General features: G+C 43.2%; 1 protein-coding gene across 1 annotated transcript in view; it reads left to right on the top strand.

Annotated features, from left to right (window-relative positions):
* RFX7 (regulatory factor X7) overlaps window positions 1–24,970 on the top strand; it is a 124,759-nt gene that overhangs the window by 33,150 nt on the left and 66,639 nt on the right. The gene's annotated exons all lie outside the window — the stretch shown is intronic.

Genomic DNA, 24,970 nt, shown 5'->3' on the forward strand with positions numbered 1-24,970 from the left:
TTACTAGAAATATCCAGAATCTGGTTGCTACAAGCAGTATCTCTACTTTTGTAAGTTCACACTTAAGTAAATTTTACACTCTAGTCCTCACCCTTGTCATGTTATCTCTATTTAGCAAACTTTCCATTTCCCTTATCTAGTTAAGTCTTTTTTTTACTAGAAAATTGGTTGCTCAGGTGGGAATGGATTTCATGTGGTTCTCTTGTACACCTTTTTATGTATTTTTGATGCCATTAACTGTGCAAACCAGTGACCTCGCTCGAGACCTTGTTCATGCTTATGAAGGACGGAACATATACAGTATGTTCCATCCTTCATAAAAAAAATACCTGTAATAATTTTACCTGTACACAGAATCAGGGCTCAAGGACATTTATTTCTGATGTTGGAAAGATTATTTCTGATGTTGGAAAGAATGTTTATCGCTCCAGTGTGTGCCCATCTTCACTGTTGAACAATTATAATAAATGAGCAAGGAAATCTTAATCCTGTGGCTATATATATCTATCTATTCGTGTTTACTATAGGATTTTTTTAGGGCAGAGTGCTGACCACCAGGTAAGGCACTTTCTTTCAGTCGGGCGGGCACATTTTATATTTGAAATTTACATCAGGGAAAAAAAGAAAAACCTATATTAAAAAAATTGCACACTGCATTAGGATTACGCCCATTAAACATTGTCATAGGTGTTTTGCACCTTTTGTTATTGATGGCAATGAGTGCAATAAAAGCTTTTATTGAAAAAAAAATAAAATCATTGTCATACTCTGCTATGTCCATTACATATTCTGTTGTAATGACAATTGCACATTATGGCACATACTGTAAAGCCTCTTACACATTATACCACACACCATAATGCCCGTTACACATTGTGGCATACACGCCGAAAATTCTCAGCGGCATGTCAGTGCGGTGGGGGGCAGCGTATGGGCACACAGTGCCACACACAAAAAGGGCTAGGTGCATTTTGAGTTTTAAAAAATGTGCAGGGTGCAGCACCCTGCAAAAGAAGCTTAGAGGCTACACCACTCTATCTGAAAGGTAACCTTTCATGAGCAGGGCCCTCTTCATCATGTGCCTTTCATTCTTTTACTTTAACCATCTCCATACTCCCTTTTTGAGAGCACCAAATAATTTTTCTGCTTCCTTAATACTTATTTCCATATAGTCTGCTGATGCAGATATATTTTATATACTCTGTATTTGTCCTATACTGTTCTTGCTACTGTGTATTTTTTAGGGTATGTTATTAGTATGGAAGCCATCTTAAACTTTTTGCTTATTTCAGCCCACCACCCCTTGAAGGTGCGAGCTAAAACGCTGGTGTTGACAGTGGCTTGCACCCAAATGAAGCAACAATTTAATAAAATATTCCGTCAGGTTCCTGCAATCTATAATTGAAACTCAAAACAATTCAGTATCACTCACTGGGCAGTATTCAATGAGGATAATTCGCCCTGTTTCACGGCAAATTTGTGCTATTTTCGCGTTGGAAGGTGATTTTTTTGGGTCAGAAAGCAAATCACCCTATTCAACGTGCACTTCTCGCTGTCTTTCTAAGTGATTTTCGCCGTCCCTCACTGTGTAGCAAATCGCCATCTTTTCATGGTGAAGTGGAAAGTGAACTTTTAAAATAAAGTTGTTTTTTTTTTTACATTTGGTGCCAAAAAATCAGGAATATATATTTAATAAAAAAATATATATATATTTTTTTTTACACCGAGCAGCCAGCTGGGGGCCGAGAGCCGCTCATTAGATATTCATATATTCACTGCACCCGATCATTACATATGCACGATCGGGTGCAGTGAATACCTGGTCCCCTGTTGGCTCTCCCGGGGGGCAGCCTGTGCTGCCTGGCTCCCGGGGAGCACACCTCCCCCCCACATACGTTCTGGGGCAGGCAGGGAGACTTCCATCTCCCTGCCTGCCACCGTCCTTAGGCTCCCTGCGGCGTCAGGGCAGCGAGCCCCTGTGACGTTGAATAGGGGGGACAGTGAGGCTCCGGAACAGGGCGGGCCGTGGCGAGTATGCAGCGAATCCTTAACAGGATTCGCTGCACGCCGTCAATATTCTCATTGAATAGGGCCCAATTTGTTACAGAGCCGTATCAGTGATATTAATAAACTCCTTAAACTGGTTTGCAATATCAAAAACCATACAAATGGCATAAAAACACGTGGGTGGAAGTTTCTTAATGAAGTATAAGTAATATAAAGATATAGATATATGATTGAAGTATTGTTTTTGTATGTTTTAAATACAGACATTCATGGATGGGTCTCCTAAAATTCAAGGGTAGATTTATACAATCTGTACTAACCAATTAGTTTCTGATGTTGTTCTGACTGTGCTAGAATAACAGAAGCTTGCTTGGTTGTTACTTAATCTATATCTTGCCAAGGCTTGATTAGTCTCCCCCATATTGTTAAATTAACTCCCATAGATAGTGCATGGTGTTTGTATTGTTTTTGATGTTTTATATGCAATAAAAAGTCCATAATTACGAACTATGATCAATGTAGTGAAAACCCATGCAGTTCCTCTTCCCTGCCTCGGGATGTCGCTGTCTGCTGTGGTATTTCTAGCACAGGTCTGGTTTGCATATCAGTGCTGATATACAGACTGCACTATGCTAGAAGCACTACAGCAGACAGCGACACCCCAGGCAGGGAAGAGGAACTGCATGGGTTTTCAAAGATAGCGGGTGCTAGAATGAACACTATCAATGTCTGCTGATCCGCTCTGTCAGTCCCTCCATTGGTTCCCTGTATTTAATTGTATTCAAAATCAAATACTTCTACTCACATTCAAGGCCATTGACCTCACTACACCAACCTATATTCCTCATCTAAAAATATATCCCCACCAGACCTCTCCACTATACACAAGATCTGCTTATATCATCCACACTCCTTTTTAGATCCCATTCACAATTGGGACTTTATTCGGCAACACCCACCTTATGGAATGCCCCTGCATGCACATTAAGTATCTCCACCAGCCTCCAAACTTTCAAGTTTTCCCTGAAATCTCCCCTCTTCAGGCAAGCTTATCATATTCCAGAACCCCCACATAACCTCCATTAGCATTCATATCTAATTGCATCCCATCAGGACTGTCTTGCAATCTGGTGGGACTGCCATGCTATGGCATGTATCCCTCCTATTAGCATTATAGAGTGTAAGCTTGCGAGCAGGGCCCTCCTACCTCATATGTGCGTTTGTTACTACCCAGTTTGTTGTATCACTGTTTACAATAGGAAAGTGCAATGGAATTTGCTGCACTATATAAGAAACTGTGGTACCTGATATATCCGATGCGATATATCGGATGCGATCCAAAGTGATTATTATTTTTTTTTTTTTACTTGTTCATAACCCCACTATCCACTACGCATGGAGTTGATTTTATATAGTGTGGCGAGCGCAGTAATCCGCATCCGCTCGCTTCGCTTCGGGATCAGTGGTTCGCTGCGTTCGCCACACTATATAAAATCAACTTCATGTGTAGTGGATAGTGGGATTAACAAAAGGTAAAAAATCGCATAGGATCGCATCGATATATCGGGCGCCGTAAAACTACACAAGTACCGAAACTATAAATAAATGATGCAGATATTTATTAAATAATTTTTCCTTGTGCTATAATGATTTTGCGTATATACTAATACTAGGTAATGCAAAAAATCAAAGAGATTGGAGTATCTTGACCCCATAATAGCAACACACTGCGCTTCTTGCCTACGCAACTCACTGATAATAAGTGAGTAACATACTCTAAATGTTTTATATCGATAGATAGAGATATATACTTTGTACTGCTTGAAGAAGCTAAGGATAAAGTGATGGTGTGGTTTAAAATAGGCTAAGTATAAAAAATACATTTGCACAATGGCAAACTCCTGTAGACCAGCACACAGTCGCACACGTACTTCTGTGAAAACACTGCATTATTTGTGAACCGGTGTGCATATACAATACACTAATGAACCAAATAAGGACGCATTCTTTCCTAATTTTTTTTTTTATTATATACATTTATAATTTCGGATATATTAGACACTTTTTAAAGTATAATTAAAATCGAATAATTCTGAATGCAAAATAAACATGCTGAAAGAACATGTGATTTCTACCTACAGTAACCTAACAAAAAGGGGCCCAGCACCTACTAGTTTGTAGTTTAATATACCAACAATAGGTGGAAGAATGTAAGTGTGATTAAATGAAAAGATACTATAGACTAATGGCAAGATCTTATAGACTAATGGTTCGTGTACCTGTTTTTAGACTTTGTGTGTGACTGCCCCTGTATTTGCATAATAAATGGAACGTTTTCCTGGATAAAATTGTAATGTTGGATTTAGTATGCAGATACAGCCGCAGTCACACACTGAATATAAAAATGCCATACTGTATATAATAATCAGAAGAAGCTGCATGAGCATCCTATTGAATCTGTTTTGCAGAGAGACCCTATTTAATGGAGAAAGATGTCCGCACTGCCAAGTGGCGGAACTAGAGGGGCAATTAAATGCGAAAGGAGGCTAGATGCACATGGACACATCTGTACATCCTGCCTCCCGATGTACCGTACTGCCTTCCCTCTTTTTCCCATCTTTTCTCCTTGGCCATGCTTCCTTCCATCTGTGACGAGTGGCTGGTTTTTCAGGGTTTTACTGTGATGCAGTCATATGTAGATTGTCACGACCACCATGGCTGCCACCCTGATCCCCTATGCTGTGCCTAGCTCTGGGTCCTGCAGCAGCGTGTCTCATACCCTAGCGCTCACCTCCGCTCCGGTGCCTTGTGCTGGTGGGGTGCAGATGTCCGCACTGTCACCGCATGGTGACAGTGGTACGTTGTGCTCCAGTGCCGTGCGGGACATGGGTGGTTTGTGTGAGACGCCATGTGTGTCCGATCCTGGTTAGGCCCTGGCTGGAAACGCCGGCAGCTGCGCACACTCGATGCCGGCTGGATTCTGACGTCTCCGTTTCTCCATCCAGTCCTGTGCGGCTCCTCCCTCGCCTGTCAAGTGGCTGTCCAATAGCCGCACAGCTCACCTCTTAAGTACTGACTGGCCGGACAGACCGGCAGTCAGTACAATGATGTCCATGCCTTAACATCAATGCTCACTCCTGGCTGTCTGTGGTAATACTACAGTTCTTGTGCCTCCGGTGAAAGTCTTCTCTTCTCCTGCCGATCGTCTACTGCAGGCATGTCCAACGTTGGCCCTCCAGATGTTTTGAAACTACACATCCCAGCATGCTTTGCAATAGTTTTAGCATTCTCTAATAGCAAAACTGTGGCAAAGCATGCTGGGATGTGTAGTTTCACAACATTTGGAGGGCCAACGTTGGACATGCCTGGTCTACTGCCTACCTGAACACCAAGGAACCTTCTGCCGCCAATACGGACTGGACAAGGTTAGCCCCCCCAAAGGGGTATTATCTTCATCTTAATTCCTGACTGTTATGTGGGGTACACACCACGATGACCCGCTCACGATGTGCACCGTGAGCGGGTCCGATCCGATGGCGACCCGCACCCGGCTGTATGGTCGTTATTCAGATCCTACCTGCAGCAGGTAGGATCTGAATAACGATCGACCGACCCGCGGCACCGCGTATCGGATCGGTATCGGTCCACACCAGGACAGAAAAGGGCCCAATCAGCACACAATCTACATCCAATTGGTCGGAATTGGATCTAGATTGAGGGGATCGGGCCCTAGTAGTCCTGGTGTGTACCAGGCCTAAATCTCCACGGTTACTTCTGGTTCAGCAGCCACGATCACACTCAGCAAGGACTCCCAAACTTTATCACCAATCATCCCATCCTTATCCAACCATCCAATCCTTCATCCAACCATCCAATCCTCATTCAATCATTCAACCTATTCTTCAATCATCCAATTCTTCAACCTGGAAACCAATCCTCCAATTCTTCAACCAATCCTGCAATACTTCTTTCTATTGTCAAGCATCCTTTATTGACTTTTATCATTTCACAAACATTCAGTATATTATTGTGCCATCAATTACAACCTGTATTACAGTACCTTAATAAATAAGGTTTATTTTACAGCATTGTTTCATCACTTCTGTCGTTCATGCAACATCCCTATATTAAAGCACCTAGCCTCCGTTATACTTCAGCTGGTGCTTCACGAAACGTGACATAGATCATGCAGATAACTACATACTGTACATGTATTAGATTTGTGTTTTTCTTAGCCTACCACTCACCCCCCCCCCCCCCCATGGCCAATCTGTTTCTTGCTGGTATCCTTTGTCTTCTTTCCCTTTTTGTTATAGTTTTTCTCGCCCTGAAGTAGTCCCAATAGGTAGTACAGTGTTGTGCTACAGTGTAGTTCTGCTTATAGAGTGCAATGTAGTTTAGGATATACAGTAGAAGGGTCAACTTTATAGTTGCCACAGTAACTAATATTGCTTCTGCCATTAAAAAACACACACACACACACACACACACACACACACACACACACACACACACACACACACACATGTTTTTTCAATTTTCTATTTAATTGCAGAAGAAATGTTAGTTACTGTGGCAACTAGAAAGTGTGTGAATGTGACTCGCAATAAAGCTTTAGCAGGCACACACTAGGTGCTGCATTATCCATTCATACTTAATTCCTGTGATGCGGTCTCATGTTTACTGTATGTAAACAAACAGAAAAAATCTAGATAGAAACATTTAAAGGGAAAGTCAATAGAGACTATCTTAGTGTTCACTCTAGAAATTTTTTAGGGCAGGGTGCTGACCACGGGGAGGGCACATTTGTCAATTATGAGGGCACATTTTTCAGTCAGGAAGGCACATTTTAATACTTTAATCTAGCATCCCAGTTAGGATAAAAAAAAATAAAAGCCTCTTCACAAAAAGCTTATTATTGACTAGATTGTGTGCTGCCAGATTAAAACTAAAAAAATGTGTAATGCCCATTACACATAATGCCACACACCATAATGCCCATCACACATATTGCCACACACACAGTAATGCCCATTCCACATGATGCCACTCTATAATGGCCATTACACATAATGCCATACACCATTATGTCCATTACACATGGCAGGGCCTGGCAAATTTCTGTAAAAAAAGGGATAATCGGGACAGTGCGCGCCGAAGGCGCGTGCCAAAAATTTACACTGTAATGTCCATTACACGTCACACACCCATTTCATAGTGTACCACATGCCGTTATGCCCAATACACATTATACCAAACACTGTAATTCCCATTACACATTACGCCACACACCATAATGCCCATTACTCCTTGTGCCTCATGGCGTGATGTCCATTACACATTGCGCATCACACTGTGATGCCCTTACACATTATGCCTCACACCGTGATGTCCATTACACCTCACACCATGATGCCCATTCCACATGATGCCACTCTATAATGGCCATTACACATAATGCCACACACCATTATGTCCATTACACATGGCAGGGCCTGGCAAATTTCTGTAGAACAGGGACGATCGAGATAGTTTACACTAATGTCCATTACACCTCACACACCCATTACATAGTATACCACATGCCATTATGCCCAATACACATTATACCAAACACTGTAATGCCCATAACACATTACGCCACACACCATAATGCCCATTACTCCTTGTGCCTCATGGCGTGATGTCCATTACACCTCACACTGTGATGCCCATTACACATTATGCCACACACTGTAATGCATATTACATATTATGCTGTGCTGCTTACCTACTTGCTTGATGCCATGGGTTTACATGCTTGTTGCCACGGGCTGAGGGTGGGGTACATATTTATTACCCGTGGCTGCAGGTGCACAGCACACCAGTACTCCCAGAATCTTCCTTTCCGCATAGTGGTGGGTGACCTGACAGAGGCATGACAGGGGGCAGGGACAGAGCTTTGGCAGGGTTGGGAATAGCAGAGAAGGTGGCAGACACAGGTTTCCTGGTAAATTTGTATATGTAAGTGTGTGTGCTGAGAGTACATTTTAAAAAAGGTACATAAACTATATATTTTGATGAAGCCTCCCACTCAGACAGGCCTGGAGATAGAAGTTGGGTGGCTGTGCAGTGTAGGTAGCTGCCGGCACTTGACATGTGACATCAAGCAGACACTCACTCCGTGTCTTATGTCTCTGCAGGGGAAGGGGGGATACTGGTGCGTCCTGCTGCTGCTGCTCTGCTCACTCCATCTACTGAGTGTGCTGAGGAGCCTGGGAGTGAGTCGCGTGTCTGTAGCTCCTGGAGTCATCAGACTGACTCCGCAAGGACCATGGGAGGAGGGGCTGCTGCCCTCCTTTTGGCAAGCGGCCATTTTTGTTAGGGGCACTATTAACAGTTACTGCGCCGCAGCCCCTCTGTCAGTCACAGACACAGAGCACACGCTCCAGCGCTAATGCGGGCGGGCGGGCAGGCAGTGTATTTCAGCCCAGAGGTGCTGACAAAAGGCTGCCCCGGCCCCCCGCTGATCTACAGTGGTAAAGGAGACTGCCGCCAGCTCTGGGGGAACGTATACCCTGCTTAGCGGCGCCCCCCTCACCCGCCAAGCTTTCCGCGCTGCACAGCTGTGGAGCACAGGACTACTACGCTGTCAGTCACCGCGCCTCGGGCTGAGGAGGGCGGGACTGTCAGCTCGGCTGGAGACTGCAGGGCTGAGGGGGAAGAGTCCACACGCTCAGAGTCAGCAGCAGCATACACTAGTCACTGCGCCAGGGCTGAGGTGGGCGGGACTGTCAGCGTGGCTAGGGGCTGAGTTGGGGTTGTGTTCACACGCTGCCGCACTCAGCGGCATACACTGTCAGCGGGCAGGGAGGGACAGTAATTTGTCAGCACCAATTAGCTGTGCAGGGCGGGCAAAAACGGGCAGCGCGGGATTCGGTGAATTGTAAAGGGTGCAGCGCCCTGTGAAATAAGCCGAGCGGGAACACTACTATCTATTATACATAAAGATGCAGTGGCACTCAGAGACTTTAATACCACTTTCACATCGCAGACCCGTTTTAAAAACCGGTATTTTAAACCGGTAATTAAAACGGGTCAGAGCCTTAATAGTGGCCAGATTAAACGTTTTAAAAGCAGGTTCAGTGTCATTACACATTGCAGTTGAAACGTTTCAATCTGAACACGTTTCAAGGCAGAGTGTAATGCACTGATCAGCGCCATCCCCGGTGCTCGTCCGTGCGGCGCGGAGGTACCTGTTAAGGGAGAGCCTGGAGGTCCCTGCGCCTGCGGCGCTGAGTATGATGCTGCCGGGGTCCCTGCAGTGAAGTGGAAATAACGCGCTATCTCGGAGATAGCGCGTTATTTCCACTTCACTGCAGGGACCCCGGCAGCATCATACTCAGCGCAGGCGCAGGGACCTCCAGGCTCTCCCTTAACAGGTACCTCCGCGCCGCACGGACCCCCTGCCAGCTCCCGGGGACGTCTTTTAACGGGGGGGGGGCAAGTGCTGGGACCCCCTGCCAGCTCCCGGGGACGTCTTTTAACGGGGGGGGGGGGGGCAAGTGCTGGGACCCCCTGCCAGCTCCCGGGGACGTCTTTTAACGGGGGGGGGGGGGGGGCAAGTGCTGGGACCCCCTGCCAGCTCCCGGGGACGTCTTTTAACGGGGGGGGGGGGGGCAAGTGCTGGGACCCCTGCCAGCTCCCGGGGACGTCTTTTAACGGGGGGGGGGGGGGGGGGGGCAAGTGCTGGGATATACAGTACAGTATGTTGCAGCAAGTTCTAGCCATGATCGGGCAAGTGCTGGGATATACAGTACAGTATGTTGCAGCAAGTTCCAGCCATGATCGGGCAAGTGCTGGGATATATGTTGTCCGGGGGGGGGGGGGGGGGGGGGGGGGGGGGGGGGGGGGGGCGCTATCAGTGCTTGTGCTTGTGTTGTTTGCCTGAAATACCGTTTCAGACAAACTGCACACATTCACATTGCACAAAAAACGGCAAGGAACCGTGTAGGACTCTGCTTTTTACACGGTTCGAAATGCCAGTTAACTTAAAACGGTAAATTGCCTGTGGTGCATTCACAGTGCACCCTTAAACGTTTTAAAAAGGGAAAAAAACGGCAATATACCGTTTTAAAAGTGCGATGTGAAAGGGGTATAAGTTGCAATTGTGTATCAAACAGATGACCTTTATGGACACAGCAATGTTTGATTTAAATACACTTTTGCTACTTAACGTCTCTGAGTGCCGCTGCATCTATACTGCATCTATAACTATTACCACGGAGGGCACCGGAGCAGCATCTACAGCAACAGAGTGCCAGACCTGCACCCCCAGTATTATACATTAATAAATTGTAAAAAGGAACAACACACGCCAATTTGATTTGTTTTGGGCATCTATTTTTTCCCATATAAATAGGAAAGTTTAGGTACCTAAACAACTGCCAAAGTGTTTGGGCACCCATGTGTATCATGCATGTTGTGCCCAAACTGACAGGGTTTAGTTGCCTAAAACTACTAAACGTGCCTAAAGGGGCATACACATGGTGTGATTTTTGGCTTAACTTCTAGTCCAAATCATAAGGAAAGTTACCCAAAATCACCCAGTGTTAAAGGGCTTGCGATATGGATGATTGGCCCACAAGGTTGGTACCGCAAATTAAAATAGACTGTGCTAGAGTACTAGCTAAGGCCCCCCACCACCACCATCATTTGTTGCCCACCAGCATCAGAAAGTTTGCGCTTGGAGATGCTGGGTCCCTGCACCTGCCGATATCAGCGGCTGTGGGGATCGCACTGTGTATGGTGTCAAACTGTATTTCAGTGTTGGCATCCTGATTCGTTTGGCTTACCGGTCTGTAGTCGGGATGCCAGTGTCAGTATACTGACCGCCGGGATACTGATTGAATTCCGCACCTTAAACTGCTTCGCAGTTCTCCTGTGTTCAGGGATGACTGGCTAACTAGGTATATACTGAACTGTGGAGATTATTCTCATTGATTCGCTGTCCGGCGCTTTTGCACAGGGGGAGTGAATTTTGGAGACTGTGCATGTGCCGCTTCTTTGTGCAAGCGGGCACGGCAAATTGATTATTCGCCAGGCAGCAGAGACTGACAGATCTGCGAGCGCTGGCCAAATCATCCGAAGGTCGGCGGGATTTCACCTGAATGGATGTTTATGCATAACATAAATTCGCATGCGTGCGGGGAGATTCGGGGTTCGTGTGGACGGCGTTTAAATGACTCATTTTGCAACTCAACCAGAATAACCCCCTGTGTGTGATGGCCCAGGATTCAGATTTTGAATAACAATCTGGCATGTCAATATTTAGCACTATTCTATGTGTATGTTTCCAGAAATCGAAATACAAAGTCTCTCTTGTGTCCCTTTGCAATAATAAATGAATGTGTGGGAGAGCTGGCCTGTTTACACATTTGCATGCTGTACTGAGCCAGTATGCGCAGCCATCTATGGCTACTTCTACCCCCTATACATTTTTCACCGCACTAGAAAATGCAGCAGCACAAAGAGTTACACAGAAGATACTGAGACAAAGACGTAACACATTGCCATTGCAAATTACCCTTAAATCAGTAATAAGTGTCAGTTCATGTTTGGTCCCTATTCCTACTGAAATGACTTTCTTTGTACAATGTAATTCTTGTAATAAGCTCTCCCAGCCAGTGTCATAAATGGGCTTTTGTATAATTTAGCAAACTCATAAATGCATTAATAACGTTTAGCAGTTATTGCAGTTGCTGACTTTCTATTTTCTGAGACCTCCAGGGAATGTTTGAACAAAAATCTGTGTATGGAAAGTGTGGGACCATTCAAACTCATTAATAGTGTCTGGTCCTAATGTAAACTTTGCATTGGGGTGTGTGTATAAATGTATATATGTGTCAGCATAACGGTAGATCCAATCCAGTAGACACATGTCGAATGCGAGTACCCAGAAGCTGTGTGTGTGTGTGTGTGTGTGTGTGTGTGTGTGTCGATAGATATCGATATCTCTATATAGTGTCCGTGAGTCTCTGAAACACTGCCATCTGCTGACAGAGAGTGAAACTACATCTTTCTCACACATGCACAAACACCGAAGGTAGCAGACTAGCATTCAAAGTTTTTGCTTTGAGCTGGCTTACCAGTATGTACGTGTGTGCTTGTGTGTGTGTATAATAATAATAATAATAATAGACAAGATCCATGAGCCCGGTAAGTAGCAGGTCTGAAGTGGACTAAAGTGCTTAGATTAAAAAAAAAAAAAAAAGAAGAAATTGGGAGGATATAGGCCTGCCAGTGCTCTTAACCCTTTGAGTGCCAGCATCTCTGTGAAAGATAGCAAAATATCCGCAAAAATGCCAGTGTCGCTCACATTTGTTATATAAATTCAAATAAAAAATATTGTGTTGAAAAATCTTATTTCCTTTATATAAGCTAAACATTGCAGGTCATTATGATGAATAAAAATGTTTTGCTTGGCAATTTTCACACCTATATATACAAAAAAAAAAAAAAAAAAAAAAATATATATATATATATATATATATATATATATATATATATATATATATATATATATATATATATATATATATATATATATATATATATATATATATATATATATATATATATATATATATATGTGTGTGTGTGTAGACAATAGAGAGACAGAGGGGCGCTCCATAGTGCATAAACAATTTATTTCAAAAAAGCACACAGCAGGAATAACAAGCCAACAGATATCGCTCGTACCAAAGAATTCATCAGTTGTGGGCTGGATACCACAAGGTTACAACATATTACCAGGCCAGGCAAGTCCAGCATCAGTCCGGGGCACCGACAGGATGTTAACAGCCCATGCTGCTTCTTCCCTCACGGGTTAGGGCAGCGTGCCGATATCCTTCGCGGGAACAGACAGCGGGAGGACTCCTGGACCAAACGCACACAGCGAGCGTCACCGTAGCCACGCCCTAACGCTTTTCGTGGAACACTTCGTCAGAGGGCGTGGCCTACGGACGCTCGCTGACTATCTTTATGACGGGACGCAACCACTCATTGCGTACCCGGCAATGACAGGCGGATCTCTCAGCCAATCATCACGGGGGGGTCTTCCCGTTATCGTCACAGCCTTTTGTCCTATCAGGTGTGGTGTTACCATTGACGGACATTTATTTCGACCAATAGTTCTACATACACATCAAATATGAGCCTGTTACGTCTTAGAACCCGACTCCATTTGTAAACATCAACACTCGTAATAAGGATATCATTAAGGCTTTTTCCTGAACAATAAAACACACAAAATAAGCAGCCTTATATTAAAAACAACATTCCGCTGCGCATACATACACACATACACACATACACAGTGGTGGGTAGGCAGTGGCACTCAGGAGTCTTGGATGGTGGAAAAAATCTTTTAATGCTAAAACGCTGACATCTCAATTCCCAACGTTTCGGGGTCAAACTCGCCCCGTTTTCAAGGTGAGAGCTGTGTGTATGTGTGCAGGCTTACCTTATATACAAGGGATATAAGGTAAGCCTGCACACATACACACAGCTCTCACCATGAGTGGGTCACACATTACATATGTGCATATGTAATGAGCAGGTCCCGCTAATTACATATGCGCATATGTAATGAGCAGGTCCCGCTCATTAAATAAGCACGGAGCGGGACCAATAGTGCTCACTGCTGCCTGGGTACCATTTCAGACTGCAAAAAAAAAAGGTCTGAAACGGATTTCAAACAGGTCTGAAACGTTTGAAAATACCGGTTATTTTAAAACTGTAAATTCACTCTGGACCTTTCAGACCACACATATTACCGTTTTGAAACAGTAAAAAATGACAAAAAAAAAGGGTAATAAGTGCGGTCTGAAAGGGGCATAAATGAGCACTGTGTAAGGTAGCGAGCACTTTTAAGCAAATTAGGCAATCAACCTTTTGGGTGAATGGTGCAAGATACTGAGCTTTTGTTGATTTGTCTCTCTCCCCGGTATATTAACCAGACTTTGGGTAGATGTATGAAGCACTGATAAGGGAGAAGTGATAAATTGCCTGGTACTTTATCACCGGGCAATCAGCTCCTAACTGTCCCTTTTTAAACCAAACCTCTAACCTAACAGTCAGGAGCTGATTGGCCAGTGATAAAGTACCAGGCACTTCTCCCTTGTCACTGCTTCATACATCTACCCCTGTGTCCTTTTGCCTTACTGAAACAGACAAAAAAGGTAGCTGGAGAGGAATCTTCGGACTTAATCATTGGGCAGCTGTCGTGTTGCAGAGGAATTCGGTACGATAGGTGGACTGTTATTATGTCAACATAGTCCACATTGTTGATAGGATTGGATAGTTCAATTTAAAAAATGATCGTGAAAAAACTAAATAGGATATTCCTGCCAGTGGCTGTAGAAAAATTTACGTGGACAAAAGAATGATATCTTTTGGAATGATGATCTGTATGTTGTAAAGGCCAAAGTTGGTTTGGTGTTAATACACACAACACTGTAATGAAAATAAAACTATGTATTCTGGGTGTTTTAAAGCCTAAGCAGGCTTGTGGGCTACCTCCAGCCCAGCATCTTACCTTTATTGAGCCAGCAAGCAGGTACCACCTCCTCTGAGGTTGCATTTTACCAGTGATATATTCAGAAAGATGACCCATGCACAAGAGAGCAAAAGCTCTGGGACAGTGTCATGGTCTTTGCTATCACTGTGCAGCCCTGCCTTCCAAAGATGTCAAAGGGAAGATGGCGGCACAGAGGAGGAGGGACTTGCTTGCCTGAAAAAGAGAAGTACACTTTGGATGCAGGGTCTAAAATGCCGTGAACCCATCATTAATATGCCTATATAAATTAATATCAATATAAAACCTCAAAGAACATGCATAAGTAAAGCATTTAGAACCTTTTTAAGACATTAACATAAATCAATGAAAGAACCAGAGGAGTTAATCAACCTCTGAAACAATGGTTAATCATGTTCATTGTAGCACCCACTATCTTTGAAAACCCGTGCAGTTCCTCTTCCCTGCTTGGGGTATCGCTGTCTGCTGTAGTGCTAAAAGCACAGTGTGGTCTGTATATCAGCACCTGTGCTAGAAACCCACAGCAGACAGCGACACCCCAGACAGGGAACAGGAACTGCATGGGTTTTCAAAGATAGCGGGTGCTAGAATGAACACTAGTTAAATTACAGGAAGTAATCATTTTAGGTTATTGATGCTAAGGGGGGTATTCAATCACCGGTGACCATCTCCCCACGGGGGAGATGGCCGCCGGGCCCTATTCAATGCTGTCTTTCCCGACAGCATTGAGCAGGGTATCTCGACAGAACGAGCACGACATCACAAGCTGTCGGGCTCGTTCTGCCGTACGGCTAGGAAGTGACAAGCTGCCCGAGAAGGGGACAGGGTCACGGCGGTCGAGCAAGCTCGACCGCCGTGACCTCCAGATTGAATACCCCCCTAAATGTGGTTCTAAAAGTACCAGATAGGTGTGTCTGCATATTTTATTCTATAATGGCAATAACATCTGTTATGGGTTTATAAAGATTAAGGACCAAATGGTTATCCATATTCCGCAGCACTTTGAAAAAGCTGCCAGGTGCAGCGAATCGCGTCAGAGTGCTGTTACCCATTTGCCACCACCATTTTTGGATTGTAGTCCGAACCAGCCCAGCAGAGGATTCAACCTCCTACCACCTTGGGATACAAATAAACGTTGCATCTTTACTTTTCACTCAAAACCTCCTTCAGGATATCTGAGGTTTCCCACCAAACTGTCCTCAAAGTGACCTCCAGTGCATTGGTGATTTGTGCCATCTGGGCCGACCACTTGGACCTAAGGACATTGCAACCTATAACCCATCTGGAGTGGTAACTAGGTCTCAAATCTTGACTTTCTGGGCATAATTGGAAGGGACTCTCCTAATTGCTGCTAGTGTGGAAATGGAAATAGTGTGGAAATATATCCTCATATATAGTTTTTCCTTCATTACATGCCATGTACTGTTGATGTTTTTATTTATCTTTTTTATAGGTGTGTTTATCATTTAGTAAAAAGAATTTTGTAAAGATCATCCAATTTTTCCTAAATTATTTAGCGCTGCTTTTTCCTTTTTTTTCGACTTTAAAGAGATCAGTAAAGGTTACAATATGTACTGTGAGTTATATTAACTAAATGTCCATTATGGTACAGCCGCCTTCGTTTACTTGTAAATTGTCAGCTTGAGAGCAGAAATAGGGGAGAAACTCTGTTATAAGTTGCAGTCATTGGCCCGCGTCTTCACTCATTGATGAGCTTTCAGTGTCATTCCAATGCTCAGCATCATAAACCTTTTTGCATTCCAATAACCTTGGAAACCAGGCAGCCTACATTGTCACAAACAGTTATGCAGAATATAAGAAGCATATAATAACCTAATAGTATAAACGAAATATCAATCCCGACGTATATATAATAATACCATTACCATTATAAGCCCACCTCTCGCTGACGTTGAGATTAGGGCTTTGTGGGGGCCATATCAGCCATATGTAGCCTAGCTGACTATTGATATTTTGTCAGCTTTTAAAGTAGGAAGATTTTTAAGTAGGGAAAAAAAGTTACATAGATTAAAGATTGGATTTATTTTGGAACGACTGTGATGTAACGCCTGTCTTCTTCTTATTCATCTCATTACAGGTATTTAACCTTACATGCCATTGCCAGTATTGCGTCACCATCACTCTGCCTGCATATTGCATTATTATAGGTATTTAACCTTACATGCCATTGCCATTATTGCGTCACCATCACTCTGCCTGCATATTGCATTATTATAGGTATTTAACCTTACATGCCATTGCCAGTATTGCGTCACCATCACTCTGCTTGCATATTGCATTATTATAGGTATTTAACCTTACATGCCATTGCCAGTATTGCATCACCATCACTCGGCCTGCATATTGCATTATTATAGGTATTTAACCTTACATGCCATTGCCAGTATTGAGTCACCATCACTCTGCCTGCATATTGCATTATTATAGGTATTTAACCTTACATGCCATTGCCAGTATTGAGTCACCATCACTCTGCCTGCATATTGCATTATTATAGGTATTTAACCTTACATGCCATTGCCAGTATTGAGTCACCATCACTCTGCCTGCATATTGCATTATTATAGGTATTTGTGCAATTGAATTAAGAATTAAAGTGAGTTTGAATGTAATAGTGGCTGGGATGGTATGTAACCTCTTACCATTTGTTTATCTTAGTTTTATAGCTAGTGGGAGAGGGGCTCTGGCTGGGTGGGGTCTTAATCAATTAACTTAGAAACAGCTTTTAGTATTTAGTGAGAATACTAGGCTGACACAGGCTGGCTGACTATTGATATTTTGTCAGCTTTTAAAGTAGGAAGATTTTTAAGTAGGGAAAAAAGTTACATAGATTAAAGATTGGACTTATTCTGGACTTAAACTGGACAGAAACTGCCAACCAACTTAACATCTTGATATCAAAGTGATTCAGAAAAACAGAAACTACAGCAACTCAGAAAACCAAGGGACTGCTTTGAGTGAGCTCACTTCATACTCACAACATACTACTCCTGTCTATCTGACTGTTCATCCAGCTTATCACCATTTCTGCAACTGCTAAAACTTTGAATATCACTGTTAATGCTTGTATGTACACTGTCTGTTTTGAAAATGCCCAGCTGTACCTCTAATGACTTCACCACTTCTGCTCTTCCATTGATAGTAGGTGTCCCCCATCATTTTATTCTTGGTCCTCTTCTTCTCTATCTCTATGTCCTCTCTGGGTGAGCTTATTTGCTCACTTAACTTCCACTATCACCTCTATGCTGATAATACTAAAATCTACCGCTCCTTTCCTGATCTCTCTCCTTCCATCCTCACTCATATCTCCAACTGTCTCTCTGCTATCTACTCCTGGATGACCCAGCGCTTTTTTAGACTTAAAATATCAAAGACTAAGCTGACCTCTTCCCACCCTCCAGCATAAAACCTGACCATCTCTCATCCTAACCTACTGTTTATGCCCACTTCTTTCCCTTCTGTGTCACCCCTGTCTGTCTAACCCTCCCCTTTTAGAATGTAAGCTCTCACAGGCAGGGCCCTCTCTCCTCTTGTGCCTTTCTTAGAATATATAAACCTCTGCCACCCTGATGATTGCTTCAGTGTCCTGTCCCCTGATGATTGCTTCAGTGTCCTGTCCCCTGATGCAACTATCCATATTTACCATGTACTTGTCCTAAACTGTCTTGTACTGTAATTTGATATATGTTTTTGCTCCTAATTATGCTTTGTAAAGCGCTGCGGAATCTGTGTGCGCTATATAAGAAACTGTTAATAAAATAAAAAAATAATATCAGTACTTCCAGAAATCCTTGGTCGTCTTTATGCTGAGGATGGTTCGGTACTTATGTATTATCTGGGCTCCCGATTTTTTCATTGCATGCCACTACTTAAGGCATGCAATGCAATGCGATTTTTCATTGTTAAGACCTGATTTTTAATTGTATAGTCAACCATGTGTGATTTCATACCCCCACTATCCAACTACGCATGGAGTTGATTTTATATAGTGTGGCGAGCGCGAAGCGTGGCGAGCGGACGTGGATAACTTTACATGTATTCTGCGTCCCCTCGCGGGGCTCGCCACGCTTGTGGCTCGCTGCGCCACACTATATAAAATCAACTCTATGCATAGTTGGATAGTGGGGGTATGAAATCACCCATGGGTGGCTATACAATTAAAAATTGGGTCTTTACAGTGAAGAATCGCATTGCATTGCATTGCATGCCACTATATTGCATGCGATGCAATGCAATGAAAAAATCGGGCGCCCAGATAATACATAAGTACTGATGGTTCTTTATGTCAGTACTGTGTGTTTGTTTTTTAAAATGTTTCATATTGTTTGGTTTGATAAAATTGAAAGGTCATCTATAGACAATAAAGAAGTGGTGCCACCCTGTGGCCAAATTATGAAGATGATTGAGCATTGACTTTAAACATTTGTGTTTTTATTAATAATGGAGCTCATGTTCTAATATGTACTAATTTTGCACCTAAAATTTGAAATGATTCACCGCCACTAATCCACAATTACCATTGTCTAGTGCTGAGTATAGAATATACAGGTTGAGTATCCCGTATCCAAAATGCTCGGGACCAGGAGAATTTTGGATAACGGATTATTCCGTATTTCGGAATATTTTAATATTTCAGTTATGTATTTTGAACTATCTTGCATGTATGCTGTATAAACACATAAAATACACACAAATATATTTTATTACCACATAAAATACACAAATATATTTTATTTGTTCAAAAAACAAGGTTTCAAAACATGAAACAAAATCTCAGATATTGAATTTGAATGCCAAGCAATCATTTTCTTGTACATATATAGTGCCAGATACATATCATGTCCTCAGTAGTGCTGTTACAAATGTCCCCAGTGAGTTTTTAGCAAAAAAAATATTTTTTTTTTCACTTTCTGGAATGTATGGTTTTCGGAATAATTCGGATAACGGATACTCGGATACGGGATACTCAACCTGTAGTACATTTCTGGTAGCTATAGCAGAGTGGAAAGGCTGCACTCAAGTACATTGATAGGCTTCCTATTCATTATTAGATTTTATTTACGAGGCGGCACAAGTGGTTCGCAGCGCCGTACATTGGGCACATAATTAGAACAATACAGGGGTTACACCAGACTAAAAATGACCGTAACTAAAGAACAAAAACCGGTAACAATTAGCAGCACAAATTTTAGTAAAAAATACAGCTGAGTTGTAGGAAAACAGAGGAGCAGTCTACATGTTACCAGGGGAGAGTTGTCTGACATAGAAATTAATGAACACAAGTGAGAAGAGATATAATCTATAGATTATATAAGTATACCCGTTTTACACCAAAAATCCCGGATCCAACCCAGCATTTGGAAAACCAATCCAAGCCAGGTCATGTTCAGGAATTTCACAATGTACACTGCGGTGCCTACCCACAGTGTAGATAGAGGGACCACCGATCGCCGCCCTGGGGGCAAGCCTAGCACCAAGGTAAGCTTGTGCAACCCCCGTCTGCGAGGTGAATGGTTGCCGCACACAGGCATTCATTCACCTCTCCCCTGTCTCCACTGCGGTCTGCAGAGTACAGCAGCAGAGGCTGTGTGTGCCCACCCGCCCAATGCTGCTGTCCGGAGGTTGCCCCCCCCCCAATGATCTAAACGGGAGCCGGGTCGGATGACCTGGTGTACCAGTTTACACTGCCCTCTATCCAGGTCCTAGCCGTATTCAAACCAGGTAAGGACCTGGGTAGAAGTCCAGTGTAAAGGGACACGCGGTGACCTATTTACACTGCCTCTGACCCAGGTTTTTGTGGCGGTGTAAAAGGGGTATTAGAGAGCTGTAATTGATGTGTGAGAGAAGAGTGCTGTGACAGCAGGAGGGAAGAGGGCCTTGCTCCAATGAGCTTACAGTCTAGAAGGAGGGGAAGACAGGCAGGTAAGGAGGCCTGAAGGCAAGAAGTGAGCATTTTGGGGATGGCCAGGACATAAAGCAGTAGGTAGGTATAGCCGCCTCGGTACTAAGGTATGCACCCGGGTGTGCTTTAACGTACAGGTTGCTTTTCAATTAACATTTGAAGCAGTGCACGGACAGGGAGAGTCAAATCGAGGGCACTCATTCCAGTGAAGTGGGGCAGCATGGTCAAAATCTTGGATGCGCGCATGGGATGCAGTCACCAGGGTAGAGGTGAGGCTACAACATTACGTCATTGGCTGACCGGAGAGGATGGGAGGGAATGTCTAGGGCAGTGGGTTACCAGCAAAACATGCACTGTGTGGGGTAATGAGGTCCGAGTGGAACAGGTGCACAGGTGTACTAATTACTCAGACACATTTTATAAGGTCCGCAGGTGGAGTTAATTATTTAACTTGTGATTCTGTGCGGAGACCTGCAAAACATGCACTGCGTGGGGTAATGAGGACCGAGTTCCCTGACCACTGGTCTAGGGAAATCATTTGCTTTAATCAAGAATCAAATACAAATACATTGCAAAACTAATAATGTTTTTTCCATAAGATGTTACTTGAATAGCTCACTGTACCGCACCCTAAGCAGTAATTTAGCATACAGGAAGGAGTGCATTAAGGTGTGTACACACTTGTACAATTTGGACTATCTGCATACAATTTAGACTGAAAAAAACATGCCTCCAAGTGGGAGGGTCGTCTTATACGCCGGGGGCACTTCATTTGGGATAGACATAGCTGCCCATAGTGGCCTCCCGATGCCCGCCCACCTCATTCTACGACCGTACAATGGTGACAATGACAGGTACTGTAATGGCACTAATACTACTGGCACTCATGTAATACCGGTATAATATAAATTAACATGTTGAAATCAAATCTGATGTTCTTTTACGTTTTATTTGGTGTGCGGAAGAGGGGGTAGTCTTATACGGCGAGTATATAACAAACTATATTTTGAGTGGAAATGTTGGGGGGTCATCTGATACGCCAAGTCGTCTTATACGCCGGCAAATACGGTATATACAGTAGTGCACATCTGCACTATATAGTCTATGCAGTCAAGACTTTCTGCCTGCGATACGGGAGCGCGCATCAGGATCGCAAGGGTTAAAACCCATACAATCTGCATCCGATCCAGATGAGATTTTGACTATATAGTCAAAATCTCATACACATTGTACAAGTGTGTACACACCATTACAGTAACTAGTTGTTCGGTGTTTGTTTTTTCAGAATTTTTTGCATTGTGTTTCTAGATCTAAAATCTATATGGTGCTCATAGTGGTATAAGCCAGGGCTTGACAATTTTCAAAAAAAAATCTAGGACCTACATGCTCATTGTTACGGGTTGCATGCTGGAAGCCAGGTTCATCCGTCAGTAAGAAGCGGTGGGGGCTCAGCGGCACGGTGCCCCGGAGAACAGACGTGCACCTTCCAGTGGAGGTCCGGCTGCGGAACCGGGGGAAAGACCCTTGTTTGTGAAGTGGGTGGTAGCCGCTGCATCCCTTGCTGATAAACATAGCGGGAGAGTTAGGAGGAGCTGGTACTCGGTTCCCGTCGTCTGTAAGGATGACACATGAAAGGAAGGTCAGAGGTCTCAGCCTCAGGCCGCCCTGCAGTGATTGGATGGAGCAGCGGCGGTGCTGGGGATTTTTATTGGCTGCTGCAGGAATCAGTGGATCACGCTGCCGCTGGCTTGACAGGAGGGGGGAGACGGGTGGTCGGGCTGCCGACGACCACCAGATTCTGCTTCCTTCCCTCCCTGCAAAAAATTTGGTCGCCAGGAAGCAGAATCTGGTCGCCGTGGTGACCTGGCGCCCAGGATTTGTTCAGCCCTGATATAAGCAACATCAAAGTGCATCAACCCACTGTAAATCACTTTTGCACCTCTGTTCCTGCCAAACCCTTAAAGATGCACACCTATTTTCTGATCTTGAACTACTTACCTGACATGTTCCAATCAGATGTGACTACACCAGGCTGGGCTTTCCCTGACCTAGTAACATCTGACGTGACCAGTCAAAAACACCCTGTGCACAGCTGCAGGAATAAAAGCTTTCATCAGCCGCCAATGTCAGGGGGACCTCCCGGCCCCTCTGTAACCTTGGGTATCTTTTCAGTGGTAATCAATAATGGATTAATTTATGGTATACCGTGTTAAAGAAAAATCTTATTAATAAAATTTGGGGTAAGTTTTTTTTTTAAATAGATATTCAATTATAAAAAGAAAACCTGACCTTTTTACATGGTTGAAGGCGCTTAACCCAAACCAAGTCTATGAGGTAAATTTACTAAGATGGGAGTTCAATGAATAAGAAGCAGATTCAGATTGGTTGCTATGGGCAACTCCCATTTAAATAAATGTTACCTCTGTTTGTATCGGGCAGAAACCTTCTGACAATGCATGTACAGAAATGTATGCCTCTATTGCATGCATAAAGTGAAACTTGTATTGAAGGCTAACAGCTATGCATATCAAAGCATAACAATTTGGTTTAGTTTCCTGTTTAAATGGCACACCATTATGATGTTTGTCTATACGCTTGCCCTTTCTACAACAACCCTTTCATTCAAGTGTGCTAATTACTTTTTTTTTTTTGCTCTCTAGAGCAGTTCTTCCCAAACTGTGTGCCGTGGCTCCCTGGGATGCCTTGGAGCACTTGCAGGGGTGCCTTGGGTTGGTGGTTCTGGCACAATTTAATTTTTGTAGTTAATATAATAGGCATAACCAGTGCTTGTGGCTTCCTATCAAAAAATATTTGGACAAACAGAAGAGAATCCTGTCCCTCACCACATTTCTGACCCTAAGGAATACGATTATAAACATTTAATTCATGTAATTTTTTTTTTCTAAATTACTAAATAAGAAAAATTTGGACCAGGGGTGCCAAGCAAAACTTTCTGTTACTCTAGGGAGTCGTGATTTGAAAAAGTTTGGGAACCACTGCTCTAGATGTTTACTTTGTACTTTTATGCTGTCTGTAATGGTGTGTACACACTGTCAGGTAGGCTTGCTATTCGATCCCGATGGATCGAATCGCACAGCAAGCCACCGACATGCATGGACTTTTGACTAGATAGTGCAGATCTGATTCTATCTATGGAAGGATGCCCAAAACAGCCCACTCAGGAGTAAAGGGTACAAAATTAATCAGATGGGTTCCCGCATCACTCCTAACTTGTCTCCAAACACACTGAACCATTGGCCATTCCCAAAGGATAAATTAGAGAGGCACTGCTGGTGTTAAGCATTTTTTTTTTTTTAAATATGTGTGACAGTATGTGTTTGCTTTTATTTTGTAAAAATAAAATAAATGTGTTTTTATTTTGTAAAAATAAAATAAATGTACTTGTATACATGGTACTCCCAAATTCTAGTTTACAATTAATCTGTCTTGCATTTATATCAGTTTACAGTATAAGGTTTTACAGTCTCCACCTTTAAATTAGAGAATCCTAACATACACCTCCGATGTAGACAACTAACTTTATATATTGATGTTTTAGGACAAATAATATGTAACAATTACAAATGATATTATATAGGTATACAGTGATAAAGATATTTCATATTGTGTCATATTAAGCTGCCTCTGCTTTGTGTGAGGACAGGTATGGCAGCAGGATGGGAGGTACATGAATGTTTCCCTATTTTTGTACCTTACTTAGAAATGAGTGGCACATCTAGTTTATTATAATTCTGCAGTCCATTTTTTTCAAAACTGAAAACATAAACAAATATATGAGTAGGTTGCTATGTGATTAGCTCTTAAGTGGGAGATCTGTGAGTTGGCCACAGCATCTAGTCACAATCACCCTAAAGCTATTGTTGCAGTAAAAGGAGGTCAGCAAGTCTGGAGAAAACCAGTCATATACCAAAGGCATAATCTGTTGTGGAGAATCCGAATGCCTCATTCTGTTGGGTCAGGGGTGGCTGGACTTTTGCAACCCGGGAACTACTGTTTGTACATTTACTCACCGGGGATCTACTTTCATCTCCCCCTGTGAAAAATATACCCCTTACACATTATGCAACATGGAATGAGCCGAAATTCACATTCTGACACCGGGAATAAGCCGAAGTTATAAAACAACATCCCATACTAATGTTAAAGCTGGCCGCGGGTTCCACTCAACCTTCCCGTCTCACCATGACCAGCACATTATAAAAAAAAGTCAGTCTTACCCTTTTATTCTGGCCGCCTCTCTACAGCTGCTTAATACTCTAGAAAATTATAGCGATCTGCTGGTTGGAGTTCCGTGATCAACCTGTAGATCGCAGTCGACTGGTTGGCCACCCCTGCTTTAGGTGAACCACAGATTGTCCAAATGGGTTTCTTTTTTTTTAATGTACACAGATTTTTTTATTTTGTAATACACAGAACAGACACACGTTATCCCCCTCAGCCTG

Source organism: Crinia signifera, chromosome 4 (genome assembly GCF_055691185.1).
Source record: "Crinia signifera chromosome 4, ASM5569118v1, whole genome shotgun sequence".
Taxonomy (NCBI): Eukaryota; Metazoa; Chordata; class Amphibia; order Anura; family Myobatrachidae; genus Crinia; species Crinia signifera.